Below are 12751 nucleotides of genomic sequence, written 5' to 3' on the forward strand. Positions count from 1 at the left end.
CCCGTGAATTGTAAATCGAAGATAATGTGTTGTATAAATGTGCAAATGTTAAGATATATTTACTGTATACCAAGTAATATAGAATTGAAAGTTGTCCACTGAGATTTAGTCCAAAACTAAATTACCCATGAAACTAAAATTTCAATAATTCCAGCATATTTTCTTTCTTAAAAAAATAATAGAATGAGCCCCCTTAAAAAAAAAAATAAAGTGTGGATTTTGGTAGAAATATGTAAAAACTGTTCTTATATTTTCCTAATGTTGTAGAATGAGCTATAAAGTACAGTTTTTTCTTTTAGGGAAATCTAAGTAGTTACATTAGTTTGAAATCTATGATTTATTGTATTGCTAATGTTTGTTTTACGATAAATTTAATTACAAACTATCTTATTTGAAGCGATTTAGTTATTTTCCACTCTGATTCATTTTTATTTCGTTTGGTGTTAAAGTAATATATTTAATTTTATGAGTAGAACTTGAGAGCTACGATTTCGTATGGATTAAACATTGAATTGTCGCTAATTTTTCTTATATTTTCCAAGATGTTTCGAAAGGTTTTTCCAAATATCCTATGTTTAAGACAAAGGTATGCAGGCGGATTGAATAAACTGTTGACAACTGGGTGCATTCTGATTTATATGTCCTTTGTTGCCAAGTCGGCCAGCATTGATATGGTCTACTCGCTGAATCAAACTGTTGCATATGGCCATGTTTAAATAATAGCTGCAATCTTTCTTGTGCGTTTATTTCAATAATCCTACATCGACCAAATGCAGCAAAAACAGCTGTTTTTAATATAAGCGTTGCTTAATTTAAGTAGCTCTTTTACTCCCTAGGGGGTAAAAAGCTTTTTTAGTCCAAATGTCAGCTGTTGTAAACTTTAATTGCAAGAAATGAGTCGAAATTATGTTTCAATTAACTTAATTGGTCGTACCTTATTCTTGCATTTCTTCACTTCAATAGTTCGAGAGTTCGACATAACGATAATGTGCACTAACACATTCATAATAGACGAAATGATTGAATCGTTTACTAAACAGCTGTTAGTTTGCATTAGCGAAATTTAAAACAAGTTATAAGTCGCTTTGAGAGATTTTCATTACATAAAGTATTTTTGTTTTGCAACTTAGTGTGATAAATTAATGATGTTAAAGCCTAATTGAAGAAAACTTAAGTTTATAACACGGGCAAAAAGCGTCTTTTCAACCCTCGCTAATTTTCCGGCAAAACTTGAGCTCGAGTCAAAAAGAGTCACTTTACGCCCTAGTCAATGTCCCATTTAAAAATTAAAGCCAGATTTAGAATGGAGAGGGGAAAACTGAGCCACCGATAGTGTCCTGCTGGTTATCACTGATTTCTGTCCAAACCTTCGATTTTAACCAAACCAAACTGAAAAGACAACTTACTTAGATTATCTAAGAAAGTTATCTAAGTAAGTAAGGTAACCTCATAGTTTTTTATGTCACAACACCGATCAAAGTATCGGTATCGAAAACTAGGGTAGGGAGTAGAAACTTGGTCGCAAAACATTCTGTGCATATAAACGGCTCGTGCAACTAAATTTGCCACATGTACATATAAACTCGTTATTCTGGGATACATGTACACCATAGTATTTATTAGTAAACACAGCAAACAATGAATTTTTATGGTAAACTCTGTTATAAAAGTGTATCTCGTGGTTTCCAGAGTATTTATAACCTATATTGTACGTTACGAATTTTCAACTAGAATACTAGGTCAACATAAAAATTCGTTTTGATACCAGTTAGATTATTTTATTCGTCTAGAGTGTAATATTGCACACTAACACGCCTTAGACAAGCCAAAAAAGTATTTTATAGTCTGTTAGTATATGGACAGTAAACCAATCAGATTTTAAATTTAGCCGAATAGGTAACAGCATCTATTCAATCTGCATGGAATGTGAACAAGTTCCTGGAGACAAGTCAGGACGTCGGATGTTTTGCGACTCGAAGTCCTTTCTCAAAGCGGTACATGAGAGTACTTTAGTTCTGTATCCTTTGATCTCGAATGTTTCAAGTAGAACAAGCGTTGTATTACAGTCGTCTACGGAATTCGAGATGTTATCGAAGTAGTAACAGATCCTCGAGGCAAGGGCACTTAAAGCTGCTATCTGCGATCTTCGGATAACGCTACTGATCTTTGCGCTAACATTCCGACTTCTAGGGGTGATATTGCGAGGGAAATTTCTCATTTTGGAGGGAAGTTTACTTGGAAATGGTCAACATTTAACTATAGAGGGGGTATTACGGATGGTATGTATAGGGAGTACGTATAGGGGGTATGTATAGGGGGTACCAATGATTACCTTATAGAGTCATTACATCAAAATTTAAGGAAATCTCGCACCTTTCTGTTACACCTTTTCAAATTTAGACAAAAAAGATTTACGGCATCCTTTATTCAAAAACACAAAAAAAATTCAAATTACTATTGTTGAAAAATGTAAGATTGTTTCTAACACCAAGCGTATTAAAAGTATCTAAGTTCCCCACAAAATTTAAACATTGTTCCCGAAATCTCTAATGGCCTTCAGACATGTTTGACGCGCATTTGCATGTTGTTCTCGGCTCTGGAGACCAAATTAAGCTTTTTTCATTAGAGTTGTTTGTCAGAAGTTGCTGATCTCTCTGCGCCTCATCTAAAGCACAGATTTGGATTAGATTAATTTCAACAACATCTTATCGCCAAACCCAATTTAATTAGTAACTACTAAGTTACATCAAGATATAATTGTCAAGGTTCAACTCCATTAGACAATGTTGTAATTTTTTATATTTCTGCCAAAGTTATTTGTTCTGGAAAGTGTAAGATTAATCCTCTAATAATTCTTAATCCTCTATGGATTTAAGTAAATTGCACCAATTGCACATATAGGAATTCAGTTTCCCATATTTAATTTTAAGACAGACGCCTCGTTTTGAAAATATGTTGCATACTATTTTACACAACTATTATACTTTGGAGTATTCAGTATAGTATTCGTTTTCAAACGAGGTTTTGACTCGAAAACTATAACTTTGCAACCAAATAATTAAGATAAAAGTCACGCGGCTTTTGTGTAATTAAATCTTGTTTTATAATAATTACTGTACTTCAATAATTATGTCTCTGACCAAACAAAAACCACACTAGAACTTCCAAAGAATGCATCCGTTCGTACTAGAAAACAAGTGAAATCTTATTTTTGTGCGAAATTAATAAAGTTCCCTTAGTATTTTCACAACACATGATATCAAAGCTTTAATTCTAGTAATAGCATTAATATGATATACGGAATTAAAAAATTATATTTCATCCTTCGTTATACATTAATAATAAATTCATTTCAAAATATATAACTGGTAGCTTTGACTATTACTACGTACATACAGGTTTAAATATAAATAAGTTTAATTATAAAGGGTCCAGTATGATCTGTAAATTCGTATATTATTACATACTTTTAAGTAACAAATAAACAGATCTCATGCTACAATAATTTTGATCTAGCTAATTCGAATAGGCAAAACGTTCCATAAGTTGTAAATTCATAAAGCAATTTCAGACCAAAAGTTTTTACGAGAAGTGAAAGTTCGTAAGTCGATGATGGCCGGCGGACATTAAATCTTTGTTTGGCACTTTCTTGGATAAAAGTTGTTTCCCGGTAATTAAATTGTAAGTCCCACTCCGATGGCTCTAAAGGTTTCCATCTGCTTGGTTCTGATTCGTTTTCCGCGTGTTTTTAGTTTATTTTAACTCATTTGTTTGTTTTCTAACTCGTAACTTTTTTAGTTACTTGGTATGAGTTTCACAACAGCGTATTGAATAATTATAAACAAAACTACTGCAGAAAACATTTAATATCTGATAACTGTAATATCTGTTATATCTGTCAAAACTATTCAGTAAAGTTTAAAATGGTATCAATCTTACACTTTACGAAAATCCTAAGAAAATGTGTCCTTAGAGTCCTCGGTAAACTTACTGGGCCCCGAATTATTTTACCAAACCCTTTCTGTTGTCTTTAACTCAGTAACTGTGGTCTCAATCAGGAACCAGAAGTTTAACAGTGTAATTTATGATGTTTGTTAAACTACATTGCAAATTTGAATAAATAACAAACTAAAAATAGTAATCAATAACGCCTTCTATATAAACTAAATAAAAAACCTAAAATCTGTTTTCAGTTGATTCTTGACGAGAGTTAATATACAATTAAGTATGTTTAATCAACGGTTATATTCTAAACTCTGCAGATATATTCCATTAAACTCAAATCGAAGACAAACTAAATTTACCTGTAATTTTTATTTACCACTATACGATTGATCGTTACATGTCTGGTTGTATTGGAACGTCAATAAATAAAAATATATTTATAGATTACAGACGAGTGACGGATGACGTTTTCCGATGTCCAGTTGTACCAACATCCGACACGAAATTGATTGTCCAGCGAAATCTGGGGATATGAAACAGATGGTGTATTGTTTGACATCAGCTGTTTTCTGTTTCATGAATAAAACCTCAAACTTTTGAGTGCTAGAACCATTGAATATAATAATTGTAGTTCTATATTCAATGGAATACAGGGGGTTGAGTACGTGGTCCACAAAAGCAAACTTGTAGATAACAAATAATGTAAATAATATAAAAGTCAAATAAAAGGTATAACTGGAGGTAACCCATAATGTTTTACTAAATTGCAGTTACGAATATTTAACTTATAGTGATTTCAGAAGCAGTCTGAATTATTAAAAGATTATTAAATCTCTGTGATAACCGGTACTGAAAATGTATCTATATTAAATAAATTCATTCTTCAGAGTTACGGAGTATTCTAAATACCTGCATACAAATTTTGAAAGTATATAACCTTACATAATGGAAAACGAATGAATGGTACAATAAATAAAGATGGAGACTCCATAAATAGTTTGCAACTTTAAAGATGTACCTTAAAAAAGGTTAATAAAACGACGCTTTATATTGAAATCAATATCAAAAAAGATTTGATGCTGTACAAATCAATTTGCAATTGTATTAAATACATTTACAATATATAATATATAATATATAGCTCGATTCGTTATATATTTTAATAAATCAATGTGTTATGTAGACAGACAAAATACCCCTATCAAACAGGCTATATTATATTTTTCACATGAAAACGTATTCATACAAAGTAGTCATAGTTTATATTTCCACAGACCAGTGCATTGTTTTAGTAAAAATACTTATGATATTTTTATGCAATTTTAAAATCAAGTTATTTCACAATCCCGTCTATACTGAAACTATAAAATTCCGAAGCATTAAAAATTGGAATCTAATCTTGATGCGCTTTAGCAAACTTTTTTACTGAAGATTCATAATGCAGGCCTACCTAATAGCCGAATCAAACTGATGAAAAAGTTAATAAATTCCATTTATTAATGTATTTATTTTGTATCATTGGGAGTTAGCTCACCAACCTTTCGTTTATAAGCCAATGATCTACAAACAGTTTTTACTCAAACAAAGCGACAACGGCTGCGAGGGGTGGTAATTCATTCACGGCGGTTGTATGCCTCAATGCTCTCACAAGGGTTTACGTGTCACCTGGGAGCGAAGAAAATGTTCCTGCACAAACTTCGACCGAGAAATTCTGAATATTTCACTTTGAACATTGCGTTTTATGTTTTGTCATTCTAACACAAAGTGTGACTTCTACTGCAACAAACTTACGACGTTTCTGTCCGGACAATAGTTTACAGGAGGAAAGTGTTTTGTTTTTTTAAACAATTTATCGCTAAAGATTACAATGACTGTAATAAGATGAGCTCTAGGCCGAAAGACCTTTTTGGAGAAAATACTATTTTTGCTCGTGTGATGAACTACTTTTTTGTTTGCTACTGGCACCTACACTATCCTCTAAACAAGCTGTTTGTTAACTTGGTACGTTGGCGCGTCCATAATGTAGCTTCCACAATAGCTTCCATGTGGATTTCATGCTATGAACGAACAGCAGATAACTTTACTGATATAGCCTTCTCGAAAACAAGGCCGCGGTGATACAAGATTGGCAACACCGCTGTTCCGGCCTTCCGAAACAGCTGTTTCCGTGATTCCTAATGGAGTGTATACTCAATGTGTATGTTTTCGTGTTTGTTATCACGGTTATAACCATGGAAATAGGCCCCCCATACACGTAACGATCGGCCGGCCGGCGAGGGCCAGAAGGCCAAACTGAACAGTATGGCCTGTGAAAGGAGGGTCCCCATACACGCAACGATTCGCCTGTCGGCCGGACTGAAATTTCTCCGCCTAGTGGCAAGTGTGCAGTCAGTTTTCGTACGGCAAAAACGTTTTGATTAACTTGCTGTAAGCTGGATCTTTTAAGTCCCTGTTGTGGTATGCCTTTGTTTTGACCCTCCACTGACATTCATGCTTTCTGTATTCTTCTATAAAGGCTAGCACATTCTGATTAGTCCACGTAGCCATATTAGTACAAAGACTGAACAGAAAATAAAGTTAGGTTATGGCAATGACCGTATTTGACCTTAAAAATGAACGTAAATAAAAAATAATGCTACTACTAGTTGGCCTTCCGGCGGCCTGCCGGCGACCCCATACACGTAACGACCGGCCTGAAGGCGGGGGTTGGCCGGACGACGACCCCATACACGTAACGATCGGCCGGCCGGCGTGGACTGTTCAGGCCGGGCCGGCCGGCCGATCGTTACGTGTATGGGGGGCCGTTCGCGGCATTATATTAGAGGAGGTTATGAACAGATGCAACAGATACTACTTCGCCAACATAACAATAACTTATTCAAATTACTGAAATAACTTTACCCAAACAAAATTACTAGGGTTTTTATGTGAGGAAATAAATCACAGAATAAGGAGTTGCCATGTAGCCTATTCTTTATTCTGTGGTTTAACTTCCGCACTTCTACACATAATAGTGAGCATTGATTATTTCGATATATCTGCATTAGAGTCAAAGATGCATTTTATCTTTTACTTTCGGTCATGTTTAATGACGTCACAATCATATTGAGCGGGTTTTGCTCCCATATGTTCATATCGGCGTCGAAGACGCTTAATCATCCACGTGGCATGCCCACCATTACTCACGTTGTTCATGTTCGGACATGTCAAGTGACGTCACAATCATATTGAGCGGGTTTTGTCCCCATATGTATCGGTATCGAAGACGCTTAATCATCCACGTGGCATGTCCACCATTACTCACGTTGTACATGTTCAGACATGTCAAGTGACGTCACAATCATATTGAGCGGGTATTTGCTCCCATATGTTTGTATCGGTGTCGAAGCCGCTTAATCATCCACGTGGCATGTCCACCATTACTCACGTTGTACATGTTCGGACATGTCGTGTGACGTCACCGCCACACTTCCATTTGTCTACTCTTTGACGACCGATTTCATTTATCCCTTGAAACAGCGTCCATTAATCTTCCTTACTTTTCACCGTTACTCAATTACCCCGATTTAAAAGAAGCATTTATTTCAAAGGTATTTAAAACCTAACCTACAGAAAACCCACAACATAAACTAAATTAATATTGTGATAATTTAATAATAGTAGGCTATGCCTAATACTTAAATATAAAATTAACATATAACAAACTCAATAGGCTAGAGTGTTTAGCTCAATTTATTTCCACTTAAGGTTTATTTAAGTGTTTTATTATATAAAAAATGTGTATTAAATTTGTAAAACATATACTGTAAGTATAAAAGCCTGATTTAAATAGTTTAACCTGTTGAATGTTGTTTGGTGTTAGCTTAACATGTTAGTGTAATTGTATATGATCAAACTCGCCTTTGGCTCGCTAGGCCCCCTTTTTTGGTAGGGGGTAAATAGAAATGGGCCATGGCGCAAGACCTGCAATTGAGCCAAATTTCAGATCTTTAGCTATTCTAGAAGTGGGTAAAATTGATTTAGACCGATGCACCTGTAGGAATAACATTGGGGGGGGATTCTATATTTCGTGGGGGAGGGAGTTATATTTGTAAAATGTCACTTTTCGGAAAGGGCGCAAGATCTAAAATCATGCAAAATTTCAGATATCCAGTTAATCTAGAAATGTGTAAACGTGATTTAGACTTATGCATCTGTAAGAATAACATTGGGGGGATTTAATATTTGGGGGGGGGTTGTAAATACGATAGGGGGATGAAACCTTAAGTAAACCAGAGTAAATGTATAGCATGAACGGACCATGGGAACGGGGACTTATGGTGGTTTTTATGGGGTAAATGTTTTCTCCATAAGAATAACATGGGGCTCGTAAAAACTTTCAAATGTTGACATTAAACCTAAGTTTTGGGGGTTAAGAAGTAAAGTTACGAAAAAACACGTATTGTGTAAAATTTAAACTAAAGTAAGGAGAATACACAGCAATAATAATATTTGCAAAAAGGAATGATTTAAGTATGAAAAAATAGCGAAAACCGGTAAAAAGTTGAAAGAAATTTACCAAATTTTGAAAGTAGGGAGTTTTTTTAACCCGAAAGAGTGCGATTTTCGGAAAACACCGACGAGGGTTTTGTAGAAAATTTAATTCCTGTTCCTGGATATTCTTTCAAATCTTTTCTAGCTCTTACTGTTTTCGAGCTAAATCCGTTTGAAAAAAACGTGTTTTATCGTTTTCAGAGGTCCGCCATTTTGGATTTTTGGCGGGGTTAAAATTTGAAAATGGGACTTTTGCAAATTTCACCGTTAATATAAGATCCCCTACAACAATAATACCAAGTTTCAAGTCTCTAGCACGTTTCTAAACGGTTCAGATGAGCACACCAAAGTCGACCACTTTCAATGTTATTCTCCATAAGAATAACATGGGGCTCGTAAAAGTGGCAAAAAACCTTCAAATTTTGAGATTAAAATTAAGTTTTGGGGGTCAAGGAGTAAAGTTACCAAAAAACATGTAATATGTAAAATTTAAAGTAAAGTAAGGAGAATACAAAGCAATAATAATTTTTGAAAAAAAAAATTATTTAAGTATGAAAACATGGCGAAAACCGGTAAAAATTGAATAAAAATTTAACAAATTTTGAAAGTAGGGCGTTTTTTGAAGCTGAAGGAGTGCGATTTTTGGAAAACGCCCAAGACGGTTTTGTATAAAATTTAATTCCTGTTCCTGGATATACTTTCAAATCTTATCTAGCTCTTACCGTTTTCGAGCTACATCCGGTTGAAAAAAACGTGTTTTGTCGTTTTCAGAGGTCCGCCATTTTGAATTTTGGGGGGGGGTTAAAATTTGAAAATGGGACTTTTGCAAATTCCACCGGTATTGTAAGACCTCACACTACAATACTACGCAAATTTGAAGTCTCTAGCACGTTTCTAAGTTGTTCAGATGAGCTTACCAAAGTCGGCAATTTTCAATGCTATTTCCCATAAGAATAACATGGGGGGGAAATTCGAGATTACGGGGGGGTTAAAATTTAAAAATGTCACTTTTTGGAATTTTATGGGTGGTTTGGGCACTAGACCTACAACCACCGAAAATTTCAAGTCTCTAGCTCATCTAGAAGTGGTCTAGAATTTGTATACCTGAGTGAGTAACAATTGCGGCTGTATAGTATTTAGACTATATACAACTATAGCTTGTCCATATTTTTTGTATACTTATATAGTATACAATTTTTATAATTCAAAGCCCACGTTGCTATAATACAGAAGAATTCAAGTACAATCAAGCGTTTAATACATGTCTTCAAAAGTGTATCCATATGTTTTCCTAGTCTACAAACGAGCATAAATAGGCAAAACCAACAATTTAAAAATGATAATACGTTAACGTAACACAGCCTATTCATGGTTTACCTCATTCAGTGGTTAGAGCGTGGGACTTCAGTCCCTATAAGGTCCCAGGTTCAAATCCAGCCAAATCACAAATAGATTTTATCTAAGTGATAATGCCGCAACCCCTAGGTCTAGCCTGAAGTAATTTGAAAAACAATTCCGGGCTCGTGCCCAGCGTCCTGGGACAAAAAATACATGATCTACCTAAAATAAGAAAGGTTCATCCTGAAAGCACTTAACTTCGCAGAAATAATTCCTCTGACAATGAATAACAAAGCCAATATCCATTTACGAAATGTATGGGCCATTGTGAACGTAGCTGCTATTGATCTATTCCTATAGTTTGTACAATGCTATAGGATCAAATGGCTTACATTGTGCTATGTATAAAGGGAAATAAATACATTGTATGTTTTGGTGTAAGTATATACAAAATATAATGAAAATTGTTGAGATCAAGAAAGTAATCACTTATATAACTCTGTGTACGTGAATAAAAAATATCTACACAAATTAATCACCATAGATAGTTAAGCAATGAAAAATCCATTGCTAGGTTAGGCATATTTACAATTGCCAACACAAATGGTTAGCGTCTATAACCTCAACACAAAAGGAGCGCTTCATTTCTGGTATGCTCTTTGCTTGTGGTTTTGGACTTTCCCAACAAAGCTTCTCTGAGAATCACTAAATAAATCTTACAGCAGTATTAGTTAATTTTAATCTATTTCAATGTTCTGGTCAATGGTTAAAGAGATCAAAGTATGATATTTATTTTCTTCATGCGGCCTATGACTCAGTATGCGGTTGAATATTAGAACAATATTTTATCCACGCCTCTTTGGTTATACCATAGACAAAAAGAATTAAATATAGACCGTCAGCTGTGCTGCGGTTACCATAGGTTCTGGCGCACACCGCTTGGAGCACCACCGTAGTTACGGCGTACGCGCTATGTAAACTGCAGCGGTGTGCGCCGGAACCTATGGTAACCATGGCAACCGCAGCACGGCTGACAGTCTATGTTATACCATTGACTGAAGTAGAATTCCCATCTACATGGACCACCTGTAGCCAATTTTTTATAAAAAAGAATGTAGTTGTGTGAGGCAGTCACAGAATGCGCTAGTATCTAAAATTCTATTTCATACCTTATTTTTTGTTGCTGACCAGGTTGATGGGTTGTAACAGTTTCCAAAACTCATCATAAGTCATTCCCTAAGTTTGACTTGATTAAAAAGATTGTGTATTCAGCAGAATTTAGTAATTTAGATCAGCGCAATCTATAGGTGGCTACATCAACTACAACGATTTTGATAAAAAAGCTGGCTACAAATTTAACATGGGAATAATTGATAATGTGATAGAAAACTGTTTGTAGTTGACATTAGTGTTCCGGTAGGATATATTTTAACACTTCACGTAATACTGATCATATTAATATTTTATAGTCAGCTGTCATGTAAATAAAAGTATAAACAGCATAAAAGTAGAAACATATAACCATGTCATATAAACTAAATGTAACATATCATATCTTTTTCAATGCATACATAGTATGAATAGTCAATGCTTCGATGAGGGTGTGTGAGCGTCAGTAAATATACTAAAATTGATTTTACTTTTTTATATCATTGTAATGTTTTAGATTTGAACTCATGATAAAACCATTGTGCTTTATGCGGTTAAAAAATGTGTCTTACTAACCCGTGTCATTCTAATTATATCCTCTAATCAAAACAGACCAAAACTCCACAGAGAAGGCAGAGGAGTTTGAATCAAACTGAGCAACGAGTGTCTACCAGCTTTTGATCATGTCATTGTTCAACTCGATCAAAGAAGCAGTGGCGGTCTCTTAGAATATTGACTTGACTTTTCCAATTAAACCGTTCTAGAGTGTCTTAACAAAGTAATTGAAAGTTAATTTCTTTTAGGAGGAATGAAAACAAATTATATAAATACAAATAAAACACGATAAAATATGATAAATTGGTGTTGTTTTAGTCTCAAAGGACCAAAACTCCCATTGATGGATTGTTTCAATACATAATAATATTGTTGCCCCCACTATAACAACAGGCCAATAAGAAATCATTTTACTTTTAATTCAATCTACATTTACATTCAATTAGAATTTCACTATTCGTCTTTTAAAACTTTACCCGCCCCATATTTTTGTCACTCCTTTGTTTAAAATTTGTATAGTCTACACTAATATCCTTTTGAAATAAATATATAAATCACAAAAAAACTCTTCTTTATATGTATGTGTTTTTTATAAACGGCGCTAAACCGAACTTTTTCTAAATCCATTCTACTAGAGGTTACTCGGAAGTAAAAAATATTCAATGTGAAACATGTTTGCCATTAAAGTGACGCCGACATTAGTGAGTTTCCAAAAGCAATTAGGTTGGATGAAGAAGTCAAGTTCTACAGCGGACAACAAAGTTAGACTGAGTTAACACCGACAGTTCAAACCGTTTCCTCTTTCCGTCAGAACTTTGAAACTTTTCCATGAATCTCAACCGACACTATCGAGCAAAACATTGCCTCAAGCTGTGCAGAATGTTGACGAACTCTTTAATTCCTCTTGTACATAAATAGCCATTAGATATTTTATGAGTAAAATATTGGTTAGTAATATATTTACTACTATATTTACTAACCAATTGGTTATATTCTTCATCCTTATGGACCAGCTATACCATTTAGTGATAAGCACATTAAAACCGGGACCTCGGAGGTCGAAGCCACTCTACCTCTAGGCTTGCTCTTCAAAAGGTTTTACACCAACGTTGTCATGTTAAGCTACCTTCTTTCCTGAGGATCAGATTCCAGATCCCAAATCCTTTATGAGTTGCATTTTACTGATCGTGAAATGTCTGCAAACATCCTTCAAATACATACCAATAAAAGT

The 12751-nt window shown here is 34.6% G+C and overlaps 1 protein-coding gene across 1 annotated transcript in view; it reads left to right on the plus strand.

The window, feature by feature from the left end:
• LOC129005399 (inactive dipeptidyl peptidase 10-like) overlaps nucleotides 1-12751 on the plus strand; it is a gene marked incomplete at its 5' end in the record, with an annotated part of 61031 nt that overhangs the window by 14232 nt on the left and 34048 nt on the right. The gene's annotated exons all lie outside the window — the stretch shown is intronic.

This window comes from Macrosteles quadrilineatus, unplaced genomic scaffold (assembly GCF_028750875.1).
Source record: "Macrosteles quadrilineatus isolate MER2022 unplaced genomic scaffold, UCM_ALF_1.0 Scaffold_21__1_contigs__length_2333173, whole genome shotgun sequence".
NCBI lineage: Eukaryota > Metazoa > Arthropoda > Insecta > Hemiptera > Cicadellidae > Macrosteles > Macrosteles quadrilineatus.